This window comes from Passer domesticus, chromosome 17, assembly GCF_036417665.1.
Source record: "Passer domesticus isolate bPasDom1 chromosome 17, bPasDom1.hap1, whole genome shotgun sequence".
Lineage (NCBI taxonomy): Eukaryota > Metazoa > Chordata > Aves > Passeriformes > Passeridae > Passer > Passer domesticus.
The window spans coordinates 6,821,344-6,846,191 of NC_087490.1; the positions used below are offsets into that span (position 1 = coordinate 6,821,344).

The following is a 24,848-nucleotide window of genomic DNA, read 5'->3' on the forward strand; positions in this document are numbered from 1 at the left end:
TTAAACTTTATGTTCCACAGAAGCACTGATTTGACTAATGAGGTTTTCTCAGTAGAAATTGCAAGAATGCAAGATCTGTGCCTGCATGAGACAAGAAGAGCACAGCATGTCTATCTGACTTAGACAACAATTATGTATATTCTATTTAATTGCATAACAATGTTTCCATTTGTCTTTGCTTAAAAATAATTTAATAAGTTCTGTTTATTAATGATGAACTTAAGGCAGAAGTTCACATAAGAGAAAAAGCAAGGCCTCTACTCAGTCATGCCCATGGAACAGTGTGACATTAGCACAGATTAGGATCACTAATACAAATTGCTTCAATAAAGCAAAGGCAAAATTAAAGGTGAATTACTGTAGTAATCTAAACAGAAAAACAATTGCCAATGAAAGATATAAATAGCATCCAAAATTGCTGCTCTAAGAATGTAAAACAGATGGGTAGGGAGAATATCTAGGGAAGAATATCTAGAAGAAATCAATCATTTGCAGTTGATATAGATGAGAGCTCAGTAACCTTTCCTGGCCACCTGGGAATTCATACAAAAAAGCAGGGATAGTTTAATGAAGGAAGAAGGAAATATGACGAATATTTCTATTCCAAGTCCCAGAACTCTTACGAGCCTCTTGCTTCCTTCTAATGCATTCAGGCTCCTGGGCAGTCATTGCACGCAGGCTATTTAAAGATACACCAACATATTCAAGCACTAAGCTACAGATCTCTCAATTCCCAGGACAAACAAGAGCAGCTAAAACATGCACTGCTAAGTTTCCAGAAGTATGTGTTCCCACACTTGCATGCAAGTTCTGGAAGTATCTATAATCTTATATTAATTGAAGCATGGTAAATATATACATTTATTAACAGAGTTTGTTTCTTGATGTTTTCAGTGCATATGTTTAACAATCATAGAATTGTAACAGTTTGTTGGATTTAATCTGGTCTTTAAACACTGAAAGAGTTCAGCCTCTTCTTTTAAGAGGATTAAAACATGAAAGCAGCAGGAATTTGGTTATCCAGGCACTTCTGAAGCAAAATTATTTGCTTTGCCACACTGCTTCCTTTTTTTATGGTGACTGCTCTCATCTTTTTCATGTATTACTGTAGCTCTTCTGATATAGAAAATTTATTACAAATATACTGTAAAGAAGTGGAATCAATTATTTAGATCTATATTAAAAAAAAATAAACTACTTGTTTTGTATTTATCTTTAAGGCTAATTAAAGGGGAGTAAACTCCAATCACTAGAAATTTGGTAATTACAATAAATTGCCTAATCTATTTCAGTGACAACGTGACCTCAGAGTCCCAATTTCTGCATTCTTCTCCCAGCAGACACACAAATAAAGAGCAAAGGTTTTTGAAAGGCCAAATGAAGCAGTGTAGTACTGAGGAGAAGAGCACATGCTAGAAAGCCTGGCAGCGAAACACACTGACACCAAATACATTTGTGGGCAGGAAGAACACAGAAATTCTGGCAAGGAAAGGCACTCAGGAGAGCCACATTTACAGTGTGAACAGAACAGCAGTGCCACATGTGAATTGGCCCTGGCAGCGTGTGCCAAGGTGTGACCCTGGAGCAGGGTCCCAGCTCCTGTCCAGAGAGCCTCAATCGCCGTATTTATCCTTCTCGCTGGATGGGCTTCATGCGGCTGCTGTGGTACTGGACAGAAATCTGAAGCAGCAAAGGACTAATGCATATTAAATGTTAATTTTTATATGTGATTTAGTGACTGCAGAGAACTGTCTCTGTAGCTAGACAGAGGAAAACAAGAAGGAAAAAAACACATGCCCGCAAACAAACAAGGAAAATAAGGTGAACAGTGAAGAAAGCACACACTGAGTCTGTCCTATGGAGACACTGCTGGTCAGGAAAGGGAACAGGTAATTACTAGAAGAGAAATAAACAGCAAAACAATTCATATACATTTGCTCCATGCTACAGTTCCTGCTCTCCATGTTGATAGAAGGATTAATACCCATTCCTGGTAAGAACAGTAAGCGTGGAACTGCATTGCTTTAAAATTTTATTTATTTGTCAGTATAGATTTGATACACCTGTTGAATTTGTTTTTCAGTATCATATAACCTTTCCCCTTTTGCTCATAAAAACCACATAAATGAGAACAATTGAGGTCCCAGAAGCAGCAGTGGCACAGCATTTGGAGGTGTGGATGCACAGTGCCACACTGGGATCTCTGGGCTCAGATGTCGTTGACATCTCACACCTTGCAGACCCTTTCAGCTGAGCACTCTGCTCACTGCAGCTCAGGCTCAGGGAGTGGAGCAGCAGAACAGGGACTAACACAACGTGAGAAACCACACAGCAGTAAAAACCTGACAGATCTAATTTTAGTTTTGCCAGCCTGGACAGTGTCCTCGCAACAAGCACCAAGTGCGATAAAACTGATGAACAGGACCGACCGCCAGCAACACAGAAGCAGCAGCTCCATCACACAAGTCTTATTTGCATCTTAAATATTTATAATGTGTAGATTTAAGAGACAGAATCTGGCTGCACATCTGTTCTTTCAATCTGAAGGGCTGCCACTGGATGGGAGCAGCCAAGCAACTGCGGATCCTGCAGTCCCAACACTCACTGGGGCTGCGCCGGCTCCAGCACCTCAGGGCTGGGGCACACCACAAAGGTTCAGCTGCCAGATTTCTCCCCTCTCATTTTATTATTCCTCTTGAATGATTCAGCGATGTCTCTCGTTTCTGTGGCGTCAAAAATGCAGCTAAGGATTGATGATGCCAAAAACACCAGCCTCAAAAAACCCTCAGCTTGACTAGTTAATAGAGAAGGGAAATATATTTCATACAACTACCTTGGAAACAAGCAAGATATTTTGATTTTAAATCACAACAGTGTCACAGGCATTAGGCACTTCTCAGATCTCAAAACATAAAGAAATGAAACAGATCCTATGAATACAGTATCAAATATAATGACACCATATCAGACTTGCAAAACTGCACAAAAAAGATACTTGTCTGAGACTTGCTAGAAAAACTGCAATGAACTAACAAGTAATGATATACTTTATATTAGAAAAATGTAATCAACCTGAATAGTCGGAAAAAAAAGTTTCTATATATTCAGCTGCTCATATAATGCAAATAAATCTCCATGATAATATAAAATAAGCTGCTATTCCATCTAGGCCTCATCTGAGTCCTACTGTTCTTCTCCCTCAGAAAGGGAGATGGACTTTTTCATGTGTCCAGAAGCCAGGCACTAGAAGAGAGCATGAAGCAAATATACCTTCCACTGAAACCCTGTTATTAACCTACTTTGATTAACAATACCAGAGTTTTAATAACATAAAGTGAATTTTATGGTTTTAAGTAAGATTTTTCTCATCCACCGAAGTGCCCATAAATTTTTGTAAATTTTGGTAAAGCCATTAGCATGTATTTTCCAAGAGTTGGTACATGCATAACCTTATTATTAAAAACTCTAGCAGGCTCTCTCACTGTTAACCACACTCAGTCTACATGTAGGCAACAGGAAATTAGATTGTGGAAGAACTACGTAATTTCACTCTAGATGTTAATTAAAAGAAATCACTAAAGCCAGAGAAGTTTAAATCAATAAGAGACTAGAAGTCCACATTTAGGTGAGATCTAAACCCAAGGCTAAGGCCACAATAAATCTTAACATTACTCGGCCATGTTCACTGATGCTGAGACCTACAAACTGCAGCCTCTTTGCTGCTGAAAGTCACAATCCACCGTTCTTTTAATGAAAAGTTGTTTAGGAATACGACTGAGCTTTCATTAGGTCTCTGAGATGTACAGTTTTGAAGGGCATATTTTAATTGTTTGTATGTCAATCATAAACCCACCCAATTGTCATGGAAACACACAACCATGAGGAGTCAAATTATTAACTTGGCAGCTGAAACAAAAGTTTTATTGCTGCAATTGACTGAAACTCTCTGGTTTGCATATATTAAGCTGAATAGAATTACAGTAATGGCCATGCTACTGGACACAGTGCTCTGTCAAGACATTAAACAGATTTAGTACTTAAATTCTTTGTAGAAAACATGCATTATTCTGATTGTATTTAAGCTAGAGCTATCAGGAGAATGCTTGGTCCTTAATATCTGTAATGACATAATCATGCAAAAGGAAATTATTTAGACTGACTGACTGTGAGCTCAGTTTCAGAAGCTGGCTGTTGAAACGAGTAGATATAATTAATTATACTAATTTACATGCATATGTAACCTGGATACAATAGAGACACCACAGAGAACTCCAGCATTTCTTTTTACATCTTCATTTCGCAGCTGCACCCAACTCCACACTTGTGAAACACTAAGAAGAGGAATTTGAAGAATGTGCAGTAACATTTAGACATGTCTAAAGGGTGGCATTTGCCCCTCTCCCAAGCGTCAAGGGAAGGAGAAAGAAAACTGTCTAACAGAGAAACTTTGGCAGGGCCAAGCAGCATCTCCAGATCCCAGCTCTATCAGACTGAAAGCAGGAGTTCTATCAGCAGCTTTTAATCCCCTTCTGAAATCAGTCAGTCACACCAGAAGCAGAACCAAGTGATCAGACATCTCACAACATTCCAAACTGACAATTCAGAAAATTAATTCACTGAATTATTTGTCTCAGTCCTCTGCCTAACCTGCACAGGCTACTGTCAGCAAAGTCAACTAGAAGTTTCAAATCCCTAAGAAAACTCAAAATAGTGTCTGATGTCCAAAAAAATATAAAAATATGCTGAAAATGCAGAAAGTAGAATAAACTTCATAATTCCATTCATCAGTAACAACTTAATGAAACACCACTGTTAATATCATAAGGCAAATATTTTACATTTACAGAGAATATTTTACATTTATAGAGATTTTCAACTTGAAACATCAATGTATTTTCCAAGGGAAGTAATGTTAGCACCAGTAATTGCTACTGGAGACACACCATGATGTATCCAAGGAAAATGTACAGCAAAAGCTGGAATTAAAAGGATTTTTTTCCTTTCATAACCCTATTCCAATTCTTTGATCACTATGCTGACTCTTAAGAATGGGGAAGCTCCAAAGGAACCAAAAAAATTCCATTAATCCAAACCTGTAGATAACAGCACATATTTCCACATGCAGTTATGATTTCCTGCACATATGAACTGGTGTGTTCAAACATCTTTTGAAGTAATTTTCAGAGTATCTGTGAAAATATGTTAACTTTAGTGCTCGTTAGCTGTAGTCTGGGTGTATGTGAGTGCCCAGAGCCTGCAGTGGTGCCTGAGCAGCCAAACTGCAGCTGGAGGCTTTAACTTCAATATTTTCAGCATATCTATGGCAGACCAAGACACATTAATAGGTACACTCCAAATTACAAGGGTGCTGCTGAAATCTTATGTCATTTTATGAGAGGAACAGATTGTTTTCATGTAGTTTCTACGTAACTTTACACTCGGCTGTTTCACTTCACTGTATGTAATATTTTTTTTAATTTATGAAACTTCTATGATTTTTTCTTATTACAGAAATTAAAAAGATCATGTCAGAGCATTTGCTATAAAACTGGACACCTTTAATTAGCTGTAGAAGACTTAGACTGCAGAAAGTCCCCAGGCTTAATCTGGGAAACTGGGAATAAAAGAAACGGATGAAGAATTTATTTATTGGGAAAAAAATCTAACACAGCCACATGTAACCAGATTAAATACTTTATCCAGGACAGAAGCAGGAATGGATAGGGCTGTGGGTATTGGTTTGGGATGGGGGGTAGTGTTCCTTCACTTTTCTTGATTTGAGGTTTGGCTGGTTTGTTTAAATAGTGTCAGAGCAGTTTCCTCCCTATTGCAGAAACACGGTGAGGCAATAATAGAGCGAATGGGTGAACAAGAGTCTGGTGTGCTGCTCCCTGCAATCAAGGCAGGCACAGTATTTCCCATCTGTGATGGGCCACCAGGCCTTCACACCATTTACAGTAAGTCTCAAGAAAAATGACCCCTTCTCTGTGTGCGTGTGCCCACTGTGCCCACAAAGGCTTGATGGGAACAGCAGCAGGGATGGACAGCTACTCACACCCATCAACAACACACTTACTGAGGCAATAGCAGATACAGCCCAATCTGGGAGAACACTGGAGTAAAATAAAAGCAACCAAGACTGTCAAGCTGTATCTGAAACTGTGGGACTCTTGAAAACCACAGCTGAACAGAAAAAACATTAAACCAATTTCAGGGGTACAGAAATACTTTTTCAGGTTTTAGAGACAAATATCCCTAAGTGAATATTTGTTCATGTTCTATTCCCATTTCATAAAAAGACTTAGGAATTACATCAAATTAGGTAATCTGGGTGCAGTGTTCATTTTGAGTAGTATCTAAGTACCTAGTCATAGCCCAGAAATTTTATTCCCTTCCCTCAAAGTTCTTATGTTTATTGTAAAATTGCATAATCTTCACATTATTCCTTCTCAGTGTTGAACTGCTCTTCTGATTCCAACCTGGAAAAAAATCAGACCACTAAAAAATCCTCTTTATTCAGAAACACATGAACAAAGCTAAAAATGTCACTCTACATGCTGTGCTTTCAATTCAGACTATTAGATCAATTTAGTCAGAATCACTCACCAGCAGCTGCTCTTGGACTTAAACTTCTCCACCCCTTTCTAAGACACAAACTGCCCAAGACAAGAGGTACTACTGAAGATTCTTGTTACACAGAGAACTCTTCCCCATGATACATCAAATTCATAAATAAATGCATAGGTTCTGTCAGAATTTCCTTTGAAGAACAAAGCTATGACAGCTAACATGTTCTATTAAATAATGAGAAAGGAACGGATGCAGCACTGCTCCCTGTACTCATGCCATTAGCCCTTCCTGGAGCTGGGAAAACCGGCCAAGAGTGCTAACTGCCCTGAAGCCACGGTTTTGGGGTATGAAATTTTATGCCACAATATCTAAAAATATGTAGAAGCTGGAACAAGTTCAACATCAGCACAAGTCTACTGAAGTATAAGACTGGCCTTAAATATTTCAGCTATTCCAGCACTTCAGACTCAGACCCCTAACAGTGCCAAGGAAAAGCACAGAGAGGAACTTACAGAAGGGCTTTGCAGGATAGAGTTACACCCAGAAGGAATGGGGGCTGCCATCCTGGGTAAGAATCCAGATGCCCCACTGCAGCAGGAGCAGCGACAGCACAGCCTGAGCAGCACAGGAAGAGCTCTCTGAACTCCCTGCAACAATGCAGGGCTTTGCTCTTAGATCTCTGAACCTGGAATCTTTCAGTCAAGAGAGCTCTTTCTCCTACATTTTACTATGACGTAATCTAAAATGACTTTTATTTTTGTTCGTATTTTACAAGCTAAGACACACATATTTACAGTGTTTTGCACTTCTGCTGGGTCTCCTAAAGCTGTCTGCTTTGTCTGCAACCAACTTCTGATAATTTGATCTGGCTGGTCTTCAGGACATGAAGGAAATTGGTGCAATGCACCTGTTTTTTCAACACATGTAATGATTTATGTCCATCTTCAGTATTGCTCAGATACAGCAGTCCAAAAAGTAAAAACTATGTCTGAGAACTTCTGTTCCATTTCTGCCTGTCACTTAAAACTTTGCTTGCTATTTATTCTGACTCTTTAAAATTTCACTACTTGAGAAATTTCATGCAACAGTCCTTGCAAAATCTGGTTTGATAGACAGTACTTTGAAGATAAAACCCAGACAGATATTTTTTAACCACTAGAATTGTCTAGTAGTGAATTTCTGCTGCTACAGAAAGAAGCAGCAAATGCCTGAAGGAGAATTTCACTTGTTTGGATTGTTTACTAGAGAGATTTAATTGACACACCAGCAGGTTATTTTGCTGATCTCCCTGCCTGTACTCTGGTTCTGCTCACAGATGAATCAATGATGTTGAAATCTTGTTACCTGCCTCTGTGGCTTCAAAACATCTGACTGTGCAAATTACTATTTTTATCCCTTTTAATCTGATAGGCTAGCTGTGTTATGCCCAAAAATGTCATAAGGAGATATTATCTCCTCTTTTAGCAATTCAGTACACCTTACAATTAAGAAATTTTTATTAATATTCCTGTACCTGTCAAGCCACACAACACAAATGAAATTACATCTCCCTGGAACCCTGCCAAGATAAAACAGAATGAAGATTAAAAACCCTCGCAGCTGATCTTAAGGCTTCTTTTTATGGTGGTCACTCTTCACTGTGAGGGCAAACTGCCATGAGGAATGTTACCTGTAAGAGCAGGTAACCTACCTGGATGACTGGGAAAATGACAGGGTTTTTTGTTTGCCCTTTTTTTGGGAGGCTAGTGTCTGAATTTGCTCCAGCTCCAGTTACCCAGAGGGGTCTGGCAGCAGCAGGTCAGGGGTGCAGCCATCGCCTGCCCCAGCTAACACGTGCCCTCTCCTGGCAAATCCAAGCAACATTCTGTCTCCTTCTGAACCTCCTGTGAGATAAAATGCTTGTCAGTGCTCAAAATGGTGAATTCTGATAAATACACAGAACCACTACCTTTGGCTTGAGTCAGGATGTAATGCATTGGCAGAACAACCTGTGTTGGGACTAACCAGGAAGGAGTGTCTTTGAGGTTTCTAAGATTTCTTTGAAGATTAAAGCAGAGACTTTAGCAGAGATACAAGCAAAGATTTCTAAAGAACTCTAAAACTGAAAGTGCAAAGGAAATGGTAAAATATGAAACACACCTTTCAAGTGTAGCAGGAAAAAAATTATTTATTTCTCTACTGGTTTAACTGCTTTGCAATATTTTAAGACTCTACTTTCTTCCTTCAGGTGCAGGAACTCTAAAGACACAACTTGTACCTACCACAGATCCTTAACACATCTTACACAACCTCAAGCATACTGTATTTCCTACTTCCCTTCTCCTGCACCCCTTCTGCACTGTCCCAAGGACACTGCCCATGTTTGCACATTTCCCCATATGGAATTACAGCAAGTAAACATAAATGGGAAATGCATCCCCTCCTGCAGAGGGACCTGTTGCTCTGAGATGGGCAGGAAGAACTGGCTCCTGGCAGACACTGGACAGTGTTCACTCAGCTCACAGCGAGTGCCACTGGCAACAACAGGAATGCTTCACTAGGAGCATCTCAAGTGTTGCTCCTTTTTCCAACCAGCACAATTCTTGTTCTCTGTCTGGTCTTTCCTTCCCCTACTTTCCACAGAAAACCACAACTAACTCAGTAATATTTCAGTTAAAGACTTCTTGCTCCAGACTGTTCTCTGGTTCTGTACCACCCATCCATTTACCCAAATCACTGGGGGGATTACAATCCTTTCCCCAGCTTATTTTCTCCAAAGAAAAATGAAAATGGCAGAATGTTTCTTGCCTTATCTGCTCCTTATTGATGCAGAGCTCTATGGCTAAAACGCTCATCAGTATCAAAAGCCTGGGCATGACTGAACTTTAAAAAAGCTAAACACCAACTGGTTTGATTTATAGACCCAGGAGACCAAGTCAATTACAAAAGATTAAAGTAAAATTAATTTTCCATTCAGAGCTGTCTTTAAAATGTGCCTTCTAGCCTGAAAAATATAAAAATTAGTATTAAGTAGATTGCATAACTGCTTCTGCTGGGCAAAATGGCTTCAAATTCTACCTTCATATTTGTCACATATCCAGAACATACCAGAAGACCCATCCTGGCAAGGCAAAATCTAAGAGTTTTTCCCCCCTATGCCACTCCACTGAGTTCTGTGGACTTGGACAAGCACTGAATATAGAACATCTCAAGCTGTACCATCCTGATGGTATCTCTGTAACTGGACTGAGTGTCTCTGGCATCTGTTTGGGAAGCACAGCATAAGGCAAGTTCATCAGTTCAAACCTCATAAAGAGATGGTGCAGATGCACTTCAGAGCAGATATTGCAGACTTTATTTTCCATTTGAGAACTTCGCATCTTTTAGGTAATGCACATACATAAATACAGAACATTAGCATAACAGCTTAAGAGATGCAATCTGGGATATTTTAAGCTTCATAAGAGTTTGCAGTTTTATGACAGCATTAAAATGCTCTTTGATTCAGCTGCAGGTTAACACACGGCGCCCCATTTTCATTTCTGTGATAGCTGGATGTTAAATTCATGTGGCACGTGCAGCAGAAGGGAAGCAGCCAAGGATGAGTAAGCCCTGGCAGGCAGCAGGCAGGGCTGCACGCCTGGCAAGGCTCCCAGCAGAGGAGCTGCTCGGGAAGGGGCGGCTGTCAGTCCTGCCACAGGTATCCGGCCCTCAGCCACGCACACGAGGCCCCACATCACAAACAACAAGTTCACTTCCAGAACTAAACTGTCTCGTAAATTCTTGTCATTCAATATTGTAATTGTATTTCTGTGGCTTAGATTGTGGTAAGTGGGAATGAAGCAAGCAGGAAGTGAAGGCTAATTGTGAAAGGTTAAACTCCCTTTTATGCCGAAATAATTTTGTTATGAATAAGGGACCTAGAAAAGAAGGACAGCTATTGATGAGCCAGTGACAGAATAAAAACTTCATCAATTGCTGAGGTTATTTAGTGTGTCAGTACTGAAAGATTTGAAAACTTCTAATTTTGTTCTTCACAAAAGAAGCTCCCTGCTGTTAACAACTTCACAATGAATTTTCAGCATTCAACTTCAAATCAGAATCAGTAGTGGAGCTTAATACTTCCCTCTTATGTACTAAATCAAATATGAAGCTCAAATTCTGGGCAGAAAGCATTGCCAGCTATTTACAGTTTAGTCAATTCCTTTGTATAGATAATACATTAATCTGCACATCTCAATCCAGCAACTGAAGTCTGATTACAGAAATATCTTAAATATTAGTTTATGTGCTCAGTGGAGTTCTGCTCCAACAGCACCTACATCAATCTAAATAAAGTATCCAGTACATAGATACTATTTTAGGTGCCTTTTGCTTCTGTTTTAGTAGGTGTAATGAGAACAGTGGGCACAATGATATTTAAAAAGAAAGTACAGCTTGGTTTCTGCAGTGACACCGAATGCAATCAATCTGCTAACACCTGACACCCGGTAAGCTCACAGTATCCATAAAAAGTATTACTATGTGTATGTGTTAGAAACATCCATATTCTTGGCTCCTTTCTCTCCTGTAAAGCAGGAGAATGGAATTGCTCTCCTGAGACTCATAAACAGATTTTGATTTCATCCAGGAAAACTTTCATCTTTCTCTTAGCAACAAAAAAAGTTTTCCCACCTCAACTTCTTTGCAGCTTCAATAAACCTGTATGATCCATGGCTTTGTGGATAGAACAGCAAGTTCACATCACTAGATAAAAAATACCACAACCCCACAGCAAAAACGATTTTCTGAGAGCTGTTTACAGCTTGTAAGACAAAAGAAATTAAGATACATTTATATTAAACAAGTGTAGCCTTCCCTTCTTTCTTATGGGTTCTATAAAACTTACTTTATTTCCTTCCATATATCCTACCCTTATGTGTAATGGCAGTTTCATAAGCCCTGACTCAAAGAGAATAACTTCTGCTGGCCAAAGAAATCAGCCCTGCCTATGGTCTGGGAGCTTTGCCAAGGAAAAACAAGCTCCATGGTAAAGGTCATTAGGAATGAGAGAGATTCTTTACGCTGTGCTGAGTACAGACACTAATCCCCTTCTTTTGGTAGGAAGTGTGCAGGTAGGAGATGAGCACACAGTAGTTCCAGACTCTTCCACTCCTGCTTTTCCAAGTATAATCAGGCAGCCATCCATTCTGACCTGCTTTCCTTTTGGCTTTGATGTCATGCACTACAAACCCTAGCATTATGCTTACTAGGACAAATCTATTGTCCTGTGCTAGAAATCCTCTCTAATAGTGTGGGGGATGCTGGCAGTAAGGGCAGTAAGTCAGCTGGCTGCTGTTATCATCAATCAAGCATGAAGGCTCTGCTATTCTGCAGCCCGAATTCTTTATCTAACTGATTAGTCATACAGGCCAACTGTATGACAGTATTGCTTCCCAAGTCCCATCACAGAACTCCTCCATTTGGAGTATTAAAAACCCAGCTGATGAGGTCAGTGTTGCATGACACAGAGGAAAGGGAGGAAGCATGGCAGCAGAGGACAGAGGAAGAGATACAATCCCCTTATCCCTACAGATCTTCATGCCAAAAGGAAGTGAGTGAAAGCTTGAAAATCAATTCAAAAGTAAATAAAGCACAAGAGGCCAGCAAAGCAAGCACCAGAAAGCTATTTTTAAGGGTCAGAGTGAATTAAACATACAAAGAAATTAGGCATAGCAAGGAAACAATCATACTGCAGAATTAGCATTTATTCTCCTGTTTTTTAGACAACTAAGAAAGGCATTTCAGAAGAAGAGTATCAGTAACATAATTAAGTTGCATTTTCTTTTTGCTGTGCTCAGGGAGGTTTTCTATTTCAATAACCCACATAAGAAAAAGAAACGGACCCCTTAAATAACATTCCCTTGTTATTTTCTCTTTCACATTCTGTACTGCTCCCCATAGAGACCTTATGTCAAAGGTGGCCTCTTCTGACTTTGTAGGAAAGTAACTACTCAGCTATTTCTCCCATCCAAGAAAAAGAAAAACACCTTGCTCAAGAATCCCATTTCTGGATTGTAATGTATTTCACTTTTCTCAAACACCCCTACACATGCCCACATGCCTGCTTCCCAGGAAAGCATTAATTCAGGGATTTGACAAGGAGCTATCAATATTTTAGCCCCAAATCACTCTTCATTCTACTTCTTTGACCTACACAAATCTAGTTTATATGCTCATGCAGTTTCTCGCATTTTTCTTTTTCTGCTGGAAGCCACACTTGGTTACAAAAACCTTTGCACGTAACTAATTCCAATTGTATCACAGCCAACAACTTAATCTAAAAGGATAAGCATTTACTATAATGATCTCCACACTATGCAGCAGACAGGCACTAAAATAAGATGCTTTACCCATAAATGTCTACCTTGGGATGAATGTCTTCCATCTTACAGTTTTGCCAAGCAAAATTTTTTTTTATTTAGAAAATTATCTTAAAAGCTAAGTTACCAACCTAGAGATGTCTTTCTGTTTCCCCTTTATTCCAGCACCCAGCACCACTCTCCTGTTTTAGAGCTTTCATATACTCTGGAGGTCCGTGTCACTGGTCCATAAACAGCTGTACCCTAAGTGACTCTCACACAGCTTTTGTCTCCAGTGCAGCATAGAGAAAGCCAGATATTATGCACTATACCAAGGGTCTCTTCTGCTGTTTAAAATATTCCATTCTCACCATACCTGCTGGTTTCAATATTCAGAAGTTAAAGCACTGCTGAGCAGGCACCCAGTGGGATTTCAGAGCAGAATGTAAAGAGGAATTACTTGGAAAAAAATAATTCTGCAATGATGGAGTCTTGCAGTTAGAAAATGCTCCAGTTGCAAAGCCCTCTCCCACCAAATGCTGGGGATATGAAACAAGAAAAAACAGATGTGCCTGCCCTGCCATGCTCATCAGATAAACCTACAAAATACACCTTCACAGAGTTGCCTGAAGTGTGTGCCACATAAATAAATATTAATCTAAGTACAATCACAATGCATGACAAATAAAATAAGCATGTTGTGTATGTGGATATTCTCTAGAAGATTGCTCTGCTGTCCTCTATCCGACATTGATACATATAAAAACAATTGTGAAACAGCAAGAGGAATATTTTGTATTTTATATTCTTTATAACAGAAGCTGGCTTTTTAAAATTTAGTATGCATCCACAGAGACTTAACCACAGCTGGATTCTTCTCTAGTGAGTTTCTTGGGAAAGGACTGACTTAATTTTCCTCATTTGTTCTGCGCCAAGCACAGTATGGTCTTAGTCCCAACTGGGGCCTGCAGGCACTGTTACAACCGAGTCACCAAACAAGCAGGGTGATGTTCTCAATGCAAAATTCCTCGGTTTTACAGGGCAGCTTGAAAGATGTGAGGATAAAGCACCACACCAGTGGTAAACATGCCTTGATTGTACTTTTAAAATAGCTGCTTACTCCTGGTTTTTATTGCTTACTCCTCCATTCTCTCTCTTGCTTCTGTTACTATCTCTGCCTGGGGAGATAGTTTACATTTATTATTTGTTCCAAGAGATACTCAGCTTTCCCTAAGAACAGCATTTAAGGAAAACTATGTACAGCAGAGGGACAAAGGGTTAAAATCACCTTTTTTTTTCCCCAGCATTCCTGAATAAATAGGCTGAAACATTTCTTTTCCAGCCACTAATGAAAGGATAAGTGTCAGACATAACTCAAAAAGTTCTAGTAGAGCTCTCTGCAGCTTAAATGTTAAATTTATTCATATTTGATTCCACCCTCAGAAAGCCAGTTCTCTTCTGTCTTTCATTGTTTATATTAGATATAGTGAATCATGGAAATAAAGTGACATGAAACCACATTTACACTAAAGAAATCATCCCACATCTTTTCAGATTCTCTTTTCTGCTATTTCTGTACCATGCCTCCTATTGAGTCTGTGAGATTGATTACCCAAGCAAGGGCTAAGCATTTATTCTTGACTCCAGTTATTTAGCTGCTCACATTCTCATCTTAGCAGGCCAATTTAGAGGAAACAGATGCATTATCCATCAGTTCCAGAATCTGAATGAGCATATACAGGACTGTCTGTCTGACCTGTGCCTTACAAACAACAAAGTGACAGTAATGCTAAGCAAAGATAATGATGTGAAAGTACCATTAGGTGCCTCTGCTGTGTGTGTGTGAGCTGTGGTGCCCTACAAGAGATGGCTCTCCCTGCATGGAGAAGGGCAAGGGAAATCAAATGTCTGACTTCAGCACCTCTGACACAAGGAATGCAGGGCAGCACATCCTCCTAAAACTGAACTGATGTATTTAAGGTATTAAGTTGGCCACAGACTATCAGAAAGAACACATCCTATAGGAGTGGACACATTCTATGCCCTCAGCCTGGTCAATATGCAATGGGAAGAACCCCAACTTTCACCCACAGGAACGATCCTGCCAACTATTACTGTTACATTTCAACACTGAACATATTTAAGTCAGCATTGTGTGTCAGCCACAGAGAGTGTGAGAGCTCAGTATGTGAAAATGGGGGTTTTCTTACTGTTTAGCTCCAGCTAAAAGGGTTATAGTTTATGGTTTATGACTGAGTGAAATCTGACAAAGCTTCAAACCACTCACATATGCCCAGTCTTACACGGATGTCATAAAAGGTTTAAAGACATTGCTTTCAAGAAGGTTTGGACCAGATGACCTCCAAAAGTCCCTTCCAACATATATTATTCAAAGATTTTAAGACAAAACACATTCTGGTCTCTAAAGCCTTCAAAAAAGACCCACACCTTGAGGCTTTATTCCTCTGAATTTTCAGGAGGTCAAAAGCTGACAGAAATTGAGCATTAGCAATTCCTTTGAAGTCAATGGAAATTACAGCCCCTCACCCCTTCAATAGGTTGTGATTTAGAGATTTTAGTGTGACTACTATAATGAAGACAGGTTTGGTGTAAAAACTCTGCTATAACTTCTTTGCCTCTCTCCCTCTCATCCCAGCATTCCTTCACACACAGTCTCCATCCCACACCAGACATGCTTCTTTACCCTACTCATCTGCTTGCAAACGCTTCCTTTTACAACTACCCAGTGGAATCAGAGCACAGGAACAGGAGAGGCACTCTTAGAGGCTGACTCCATGTTCTTAGCCACCTACAAAACCAACTAATCATGGGATAATCTCAAAGCTATATATCTTCATGGAAAGGAGCTGGTACATTCTACTAATTACAGCTTTTATCAGGAGGCTGGGAACATTTTCACTCAGAACTAGCACAAATACTGATCTCTTTAAATGCAGCAGACAGAAAGAGCTCCCCCTGCTTTCCACTATACAGCATGAAGCTTTATTTTAAAGCCAGATATGTAAAGGTAAAATGAGATTAACAAGCAGTTTCAGCATTGTGAATTCTATACCCAGGCTGCATAAAGTCCAAGCTGATCACTGCAAATTAACTTACCTTTCTGCAAGAGTGACAGTGAACACAATACATCATGCTGGAAGAGTCCTTCCTGTACTTTTAACTGACAGGCCAACATATAATTAAATGAAATCTGTTTACAAGTCTCAAAGTATTTTTGAAGTACTGTTGCAATTGCAGCACTCAAGTAACACATTCTAGTTTCATTTCCACTGCCACCCTTTCATCACATTTCTGTATGGAAATTCCATGCAGAATGAATCCTGCTCCACGCTGGCCACAGCACAATCCCCTCACGGCTACTGCTGCCCGTAGCAACAAGGGATGGAGATCAAGACCAACAGAGAGACGGGTGATGGCTACTCAAAATAATTCCAGCATTAAGAGGCAACAAAGGATCCTCTCTCTCTCTTTGGACTCACTAGGACCTACATCACCGAGACAAAGGATATGTTGCCAACTTCTCAGACAAATTGCATCAAAGATGCCGCTGCTGTGGAAACTCCACAGGCTCTCACTTAGGGTTTGTTGATTTGCTCAGAACAGCAATTCATGTGGAAGTGTGAGCAGACTTGCGTTTTAGGAGAAGCTGAGAATTCTTAAAAGGTTTCCTCTTATTTCTTCAAAAACCTTTGTTCTTTACTTGTTACAGAACACGTAAAAGAACAACTTCATTCATTACTTATAATTGTTCTGTTGTGACACAAGAAATAAAATTTGGAAATAAATCAAGAAGTTCCATTTTGCTGCTGCTTCTGTCAGTATTCCAGGCTAAACGGAAAAAATACCATCTAGCTTCTTGCAGCTCAAGTCTTCTGAGTCACAGGCTTTGTGCCACATGGTGCAAACTTTTATCAGTGGCACTGTTACCAATTGTCTTCATAGCTTCATTTTTATTTCTATACCTTCTCTTATTTATAAAATGAGAGCATCACCCTTAGAGGTCCAGCTCAACTGTGTAAAAGTTTACTCTGATTTCTACTGAGGCTAATTATTTTTCAAAATACAGTACTTACTATTGTCCTGAAAGAATGAACAGTAAATAAGCCATGAACAGTAATAAAGCTCTGTGTATGCATATGACCCCAAATGTAACTGGCTCCTGAGCGTGCTACAAAATCAAAGTATTCTGACCATCCTGTGAAATGGTAATGTGCAGAGAATCCCAGAATCTGCTGATTTGGAATGGACCCAACAGGATCAGCAGGTTTGATTTACTGGTTTAATAATAATGCAACCAATGGACAAACAAAATGTTTCTGTTTGTGCTGTTTCCAGGGAAGGCAACACAGGAAGTAATTGCCAATGATCTCATTAGTCATGTTTAGCTACAGTCCTCCAGATATAGCTCTAAACAATTTTCAGGGAGAGAAAATAACCATTTTCTTTGATCATTATGTATCAGTGAGGGAAAATCCTGTACATCTAAAGCAAGTCCTAGAACAGGTTTTCAAAGCCCATTTTTTGAATAAATAAAGAGAATGCCAAAAACTCCCAAACCTAAAACCAGTAAAACGACACAATATGGATCTGGGAAAAATGTCAAGTGCTTTCTTTTCAGTGCATAATTAGTGCTATGCAGAACTTCCTCTGCAGCTGGGATACACTGTGCCATCTCTGAAGAGATAATCATGGGAATTGAGGTTTTATTAAGTCTGTTTATGAAGTATTGTAATGAAAAAAGAAAATGTAAAGGTTAAAGATTGAAGTTTATTTTTAACTCCGATGTAAAATGAAGAGGTTTGCTCTTGCTTTGATTTCACCACCTAGTGCATGAAGGCTGAATGTGTATTGTTCTTGTTTTGATTTGTCTGTATGTGTTGATGCCAGAGGTGTACCTACCCAGAGGTACAACACTGGGTTACTGAGTCCTGCATCATTCTCCCTCAGTGGATGGGTGGGATCTGTTCTATCAGCAGCTCACTGCACAGTATCCCCCAAATGCTTCACTATTTCACAACCTTCTGTCAGCCCTAGAGTGACTTCAGGCTTTCAGGCAATTCTTCAATCCTCCCAAACACAATCACTTCCATTTCCACTTGCCTATTTCAGGCCTACACAAAGAGGGGGATTTACAGTCTGTGACCTCCTGACCAGTAAATAAAGCAACATGGTCCACAAAGAGGGTTTTCTTATACCACAATACAGATATGATTTCCATCATTAACAGTGTTAGTTATTCCACAACACTTGTGCTTGAGTGTACATTAGCTACAGAATTTTGTCTGATTTGCTCTTTTCCAGTTTCATAATTTCCTAATAAAATTGGGTTTTCTTTTGGACATTCATAAAGTTCTGATGTTGCAGGACAAGTGGAACAGCAGTACATCAAACAGAGGTGAAATTCCTTTTTAAATTACCCCAGAGGAAACTAAGTAAGCCCAATAGAGATCCCATGAGATCTGAATAATCAGTATACTCGGTCAAGAAGATCAGTTCTACAATCTATGGGAGAGATCAATTAATCAGGAAAATGTGTGGCATTTCTAAGCCAAGGCATTCCTGTGAGAGCCCTTTCAACCATTTGCCTCTAGACTGCAGAACCATGAAACTCATGAGGAATGAAAGTAAGGACACCTACAGAGTCTGCACACGACAACAGGAGGAAGCAGCCAATTAGCATATTGGTGCAGTGATCTAAATTACACTTAAGTCTGCAGAGGCTAGAAAGGATGCTCCATCATGTCACTAATGACTTATGGGGATAGGAAGAAGGCAGCTTGGTAAAACTCCTGAGAGGCAAGAGCTGGGATGTACTGAGATGATACAAAAACACAAGAGAAATCGCACCCACACCTTGCTTCAAAACCCTGCTTTTCTCAGCAGAAAAGACTCCCTTTGCCCTTCTTTTCTCTCTCCTCAGCACTTCTGAGGCTGTCCTACAGCTTTGTAATCCCCTGGGAGCCCTGTGTTACACAGCTCCCTCTACCATCCCTAAGGCAGATGGTATTCCCTTCACACACTCATCAAAACCATGTCAGCAGGGAGAGGCTTCTGAGGGACAAGCAGCTCTTTCCAGCTTTTCTTGGAGCTAGCAACCAACTGTGCAGCAAGAATATACCCTTTTCATTAAGAGAAAAACTCTGGTACTGATCTGACCAGGTTCTGATTTGTTCCTTGGTGTATCATTATTGCTGGACATAGGCAATTATTTCAAACAGGCATAAAAACAATTATGTGCTTGGTATGCAAGTCTTAGAAACACCTATTGCTATAATTTTTTTCCCCAGCTTTTACTGTACAAGGCCCTGAGTTAGAGGAAGGGAAAAGAGAAAAAAATCAATAAGAGTCACTGAAAGTGTAGTACAGGCACATAAAGTACCAGATTTCACTGGCAGCAGTGTCACACCAATCAAACAATAAACCACCACCTATTAAATCCAATCTGTAGTCAACACAATGGTCACTGCTCTGCTTACACTTAATTCTATGAAATCACCCATTTTCATGTGTGAGCTTCAGAATAAGTATTTGACCCAAAACACAGTGAAGGTGTCTGTGCACACAGGCAGGACTCTGCAATCAGTAGCAGTGAATCACCAGGTACTTGAACAGAGAACTATGGCAAAAAGTAGAAAATAAAGACCACAGATTTGTAGGGATTATTTCATTCTTACTAAACCCACTCAATTTTTCAGTACATCTGCGTCAACTTCCCCTAAATTCTAGATCTTTAATCCAAAATATCACTGTGGAACCCCTACAACTCTTCAGGGATGGTCCCTTCAAAGTATGAATGACTTACTGCACAGTCACTAATTGCACCCAACCTGCTCATGCAAACACTAATACATGCAATTGCCACATGCAAAAACATCTCTCATTCATCACATTCTAACTCTGAGGCACCAGGAAAACATGAAGAATTATAATTACATTTTAGGGTACAGTCAGTGACAATGAAAGCATTGGCACAATATTCCAATATATTATGCCTCAAGTATGATCCTGCACTTGTGAGGGGCAAGGTGGACAAATGATGTATGTGCAGGAGTAAAGGAGTCAACTGCAGGTTGACGGGAGTCATAAAAAACCAGAGACTTGTGTTTCTATTTTTAATAAGACATTGGCAGGGAATTCTAATCAAAAGTTTTGAACTTAACCTCCTTCAAATTTTTTCCTCTCTTAAAACCCAGGCTTACATTTACTACTGAGATACTAATAAAGAGCAGCTCCAAACACAGAGGTAGGTAAGGATCCCTTGTACTCCCTCTGCACTCACATCAGTGTTTTCTGGAGGGCAGCCTCTGCCCACCCTCAAGCCACACAACCATAACTAAGCAAGGCTCTGTGCCACACTGAACTTGCCAGGAGGCAGTGCCACCCAGCTGCCTTTGCCACAAACCAACACGAGGTGCCTGAGGAAGGCAGCGCAGCAAGCGCTGTGCCTCTGATGTCACAGATTATCACCATGCACAAAACAAGCTACAAATAAAAGCCATGTTAATTTTGACTCCCATGCTTGTTTCAGTAGAACATCAGTATCTGAATAATTCCAAGCTCTACTGGAAATGCAGGAAAATCACAAGCCATTCTGACAAGCAGAACAAAGAAGAGGCTTGGCCCTCCAGAGAGCTTCTGAATATGAATGTTCCAAGGGACTCTGCACAAATGTAAGGGCTAAACACATGGAGAGCCCTTCCCAAAAATTATGTCCAAAATGGCATGGAGAAAAAGTTTAAAAGTTAAAACATAATGGGAAGTAAGATAACTTCAGTGAATTATAATGTTCTTAAACTTTTAAGATTATTTTCATTCCAGAGGATCCAAATATGAACAATTTGTGATCTACAAAAGGCAAAAATACACATACTTGTCTTGTTAAGTGATTGCAGCAAAGTTAATACTTCAGGCAGCACTATGTGATCTGGAGATGAAGCAAAGATAAAGGTTTCCACTACTGATACCAGCATCAGTCTATGCAAAACTGTCACTGATAGGATCAGGAAAACAAGTGAATAAGAGATTTTTCCACCCCTGCAATAGGATCAGGGTTACTGGCAGGGCAGCTCTGTGAGGATTATTTGCAGAATTCATGTCTGTCTCTTGTTTCAACACTGTAAATTTAAAATCAACCTGGGACTTTCTATGCACTTCTGCATAAAATGGGGAGAGGAAGAGAATGACACTGGAAAGGTAAGTATGCATTTTTTAATTGAGGAATTGGCTGTTGCTATTAGTACAGTAACAGAGGTGCATCATCCATCCCTGTCCATTTATCTACTTTCTAACTGCAGTATTCAACCACTTAAAGAGGAGGTAAGCACTTTTTTTTTTAGTATTCAAATGAGTATATGACTGAGTGAAATAATTCTTATGTCTCTATATAAGTAAGAGCTGCAAATTTACCCTGTACTAGAAAAGTAGCTCCTCATTCTGTGAAATAGCTTCTTCCCAATGGAAGTGAGGGATAAGGTAATAATCAGCAATTCATATGAAATCCAAGCTATCTTACAGCCAGTGAACCTACAGCAGACTTTGAAAGAGAAGATATATCAAACCTAATGTCACAAACAAATCCCAGCATAGATAATTATATAGCAACAACGTCACACACTCTAAGCTAGTCAACCCCAATGACTGCCAGTGGGCACTGAACTTTAATCTTCAGCATCAAAGCACCAGCACTGGTTCGACTGACTGAAATGAGCAATTCTTTTAGCTGGAACTAGCAACAGCCTCTTCTTTGATAGTGGGAGCAGCCAACTGAGAAATCACACAACAGGCTTCAGCAGCGTGTTACACCTCCAGTAGTTCCAACTGGAAGGAGCATCCTTTTTTCCAGCCCTAAGCTACAGAGCAGTCCTGCTGTTAAACAGCTTCTGTGTTTCTCCCAAAGCTGCTTGCATTTCAGCTGTAAATCAATGACTGCTCTGCATACTTTATATATTACAGGGACTTTTCTTAAGAAAGGATAATAAAAAATTTCAGGAATTTATTCAGTACTTCAGTCAATTCCTGACAATAAAATATTGATTTGCTCAATTAATTCTTACTATGAAATTACTAGGTTCCTGCAATGCTGGCAATGTAATGTACCAGCAGCACTCTGGTAAATTCTACACCACCTATTGGTCAGAAAGCAAAAGTAAGCTTTTAAACATATCTGCATTTTATACGGTGATTAATTAATTACAATTATTTTTTACAGTAGTCATTAAAGGTTGGATTTTTATAAACCAAGAATTCTCACATCATAGGTCTCAGTAAATTACAGGATAAGCACCTTAAGTGATTATGGATGCATGCAAATATCCATACTATTTTTAAAGAATTGGTGGAATTCATTAGACTAGAATATTTTGAAATTTAGTGCTTAATGTAATTAAGATTTTGAGATGGGAATTTGCCTGTGTAACTGACTATTTTAACCTGTATGCACACATTTAGACACAATACAGACACTACATATTTCTCATGTTCATATGTTCATTAACAGTCCTGTGAGACAATCTTACAAAATAGAACATTTTACTAAATGATCAGATAATTGAGTATTTACCTAAGACCAAAATTAGGATATAAATCTTTCAAACTTTTGCAGGTTTACTCATTTTAAACCAAATACTGCAGTCAGAAAGCAAGAGAGGTGACTATCAAAAAATATATTTTCACAATTACCATTTATCAAAAATCTCTTAGGTCACCAGGATTTGCATTCATTTGTTCACTTCCTAGATTACATGCATAATTCTATCTTAGGAACTGCAGGAAAGCAGCAAGAAAAAATTGAGAATAAGTACAGAGGTAATCCAAATCCTTATAGGGATAATTGCTGCCCACTTTAGGAGTTGTCCGCCAGTGGTGATGTCCTAAGAGGTTAAATCTGTGTACCTGGCTGCAGAATTGGTAGGAGTTCCCTAAAACTGTGGTAACTATTTGAGCAGAAATAGAGGGCATTGAACAAAGAAGTCATCACTGCAGCTCAGCACTTTGCAGCAGAGGTCCTACACCACCAGATCTACACCTCATCCCTCCACAGACAACTGCAACACCTCGGCCTTGGGTAAATAAAGACTGCTCAAGAGGGAAGTCTGGAGAAAGGGATTTTCCTGAAATAGGGATTTTTCTTCACAACAGTGAGTGGACTGATTGTGCTAAAAATGTAACACCAATTTAATTATTATGAACCTAAGTCCATCTCTGAAGAAGTCTGCAGTATCAACCCCCAGTACTTTTATTCTGTTATAACAGCTTCAATACAGTTTCTTCCTGTTCTCAGAATACCTAGTGTTATCCAACAGGACCACAACAGCTGCACATACATCATTCTCTGAAAATTATGAGCTCCAGAATAAATTATTCAGCAACAGAATTAGCTATTTCAGCCTAAATAGGACACTAATCTTAACTGAATAAAATCTGTGCAAAGAATAAATTTACACTGTCCCAAGTGGCTGGGAAGCACTGCATCCCAGGCACTCAGCTTCAGCAGGTGGCCACTAAATCCACCATTGCTACCAGAGAATTTGTCAATCACTCACAATGCAGGTTTCATAAAACAGCTAAAGATAAAAATACACAGGTTCTGGAATTCACTAAAATGCCCAAGACAAGGGTGCCTCCAGTTCTGTATGTCAACGAGCACTGGAGTATTAATCAACATCAGCAGCTTGAAAAATGTCACTGTACCTTTCAGTCCCTAAATGCCCAGCTCATATTCTATATCCTGGCTTTCCAGTGATGGTGCTCCTTTACAGGGTATTTTCCCTCTCCATCTGACTGCTGCCTGACAAGAAGCCATTAACAGCTAACATACACCACTGTGGCCTCCTTGCAATAGGTTTGCACTACAGCTTTTGCTTTGGCAGATGAAATTCCCCAACTGCCACACTCCAGGATGGCTGAAAAACTACACATAAAGCCTCAACAACCCCACCATAAGGATAACAGAGGACTCGGACCTCTGGTGAACTTTGGCTGAAAAAAAGAAAATACCCAAACCCACACCCATGTATGACTAAACCAACAGTACATTTTTAGTGATGCTGTCAGGTATCAGTACAGCCAGTGTAACAACTGGACCACAGCTGCAGGGAACAAAGCATCACCAAGTGCTGCAGGCAGGGTCAAGAACTGGTAGCAGCCTTTACAAATTAGAGGACACACTAATTCTGCTCTGAACAGCTCTTTACACATGTGAAAAACCTGTACCTAATTGCTGCAATGGATTGTTAGCAGCAGTTCTTTTGCTTGTGCATTTGTTTCAGATCTAGAACACCAGAAAGGAAAGATCATTTGGAAGAACAGAATTTGAGTACATGGTTCACACAGAATCCTGTCCAGTATCTCACCCTGCAGGACTGTGGATAGAGACCGGAACCCACACCCAGCCACAAGAGGAACAAAAGAAATGCAGGAGCTTTCTGAGGCAAATGCTGGTGTGGAAAACCTGCATATTCCTTTTTCACTGCTACATATGTACATAAATAGTATATACATGATTCCATGTACCTGCTGGAATTAAATTTAAAAATGAAATAAAAATATCCAAGTGCAATGAACAGCAGAATATCACAGGCCTTATACTAAACTTATTCAACAATTACATTTAGAAATTGATGAAAAAACCTCAGCAGTGCCACAGCTCAGTAGCTATAGCAACCTGCTCAGCTTCTCAGAAGAATCAAATAAGATACCCTGCCCTAAAACAGATGCAAAATAGCTGTCACTGCACATGTGTGGTTTCGGAGACAGAACACAACCATAAAAAAATTTTTTTTTTCAAATCACAATGCTCCCTTTGACAGAAATCAAAAAGCTACCCTACAGGCAGTGGGTGAGAATTGAGTTTAATTCCTTTACTCTCAGTGTTTTAAAAGCTAAATCATTTATCTCAAAGCTTAATTGTGCCTTTTAACAAATTAGACTTCACTGGAA

General features: G+C 39.6%; 1 protein-coding gene and 1 long non-coding RNA gene across 16 annotated transcripts in view; one reads left to right on the forward strand and one right to left on the reverse strand.

Annotated features, from left to right (window-relative positions):
* ARVCF (ARVCF delta catenin family member) overlaps positions 1-24,848 on the reverse strand; it is a 247,318-nt gene that overhangs the window by 169,688 nt on the left and 52,782 nt on the right. The window lies entirely within an intron of this gene.
* On the forward strand, positions 20,403-24,472 carry LOC135282838 (uncharacterized). Its single transcript, XR_010348859.1, has 2 exons — positions 20,403-20,581; positions 24,179-24,472. It is a non-coding gene; the product is annotated as an uncharacterized LOC135282838 (long non-coding RNA).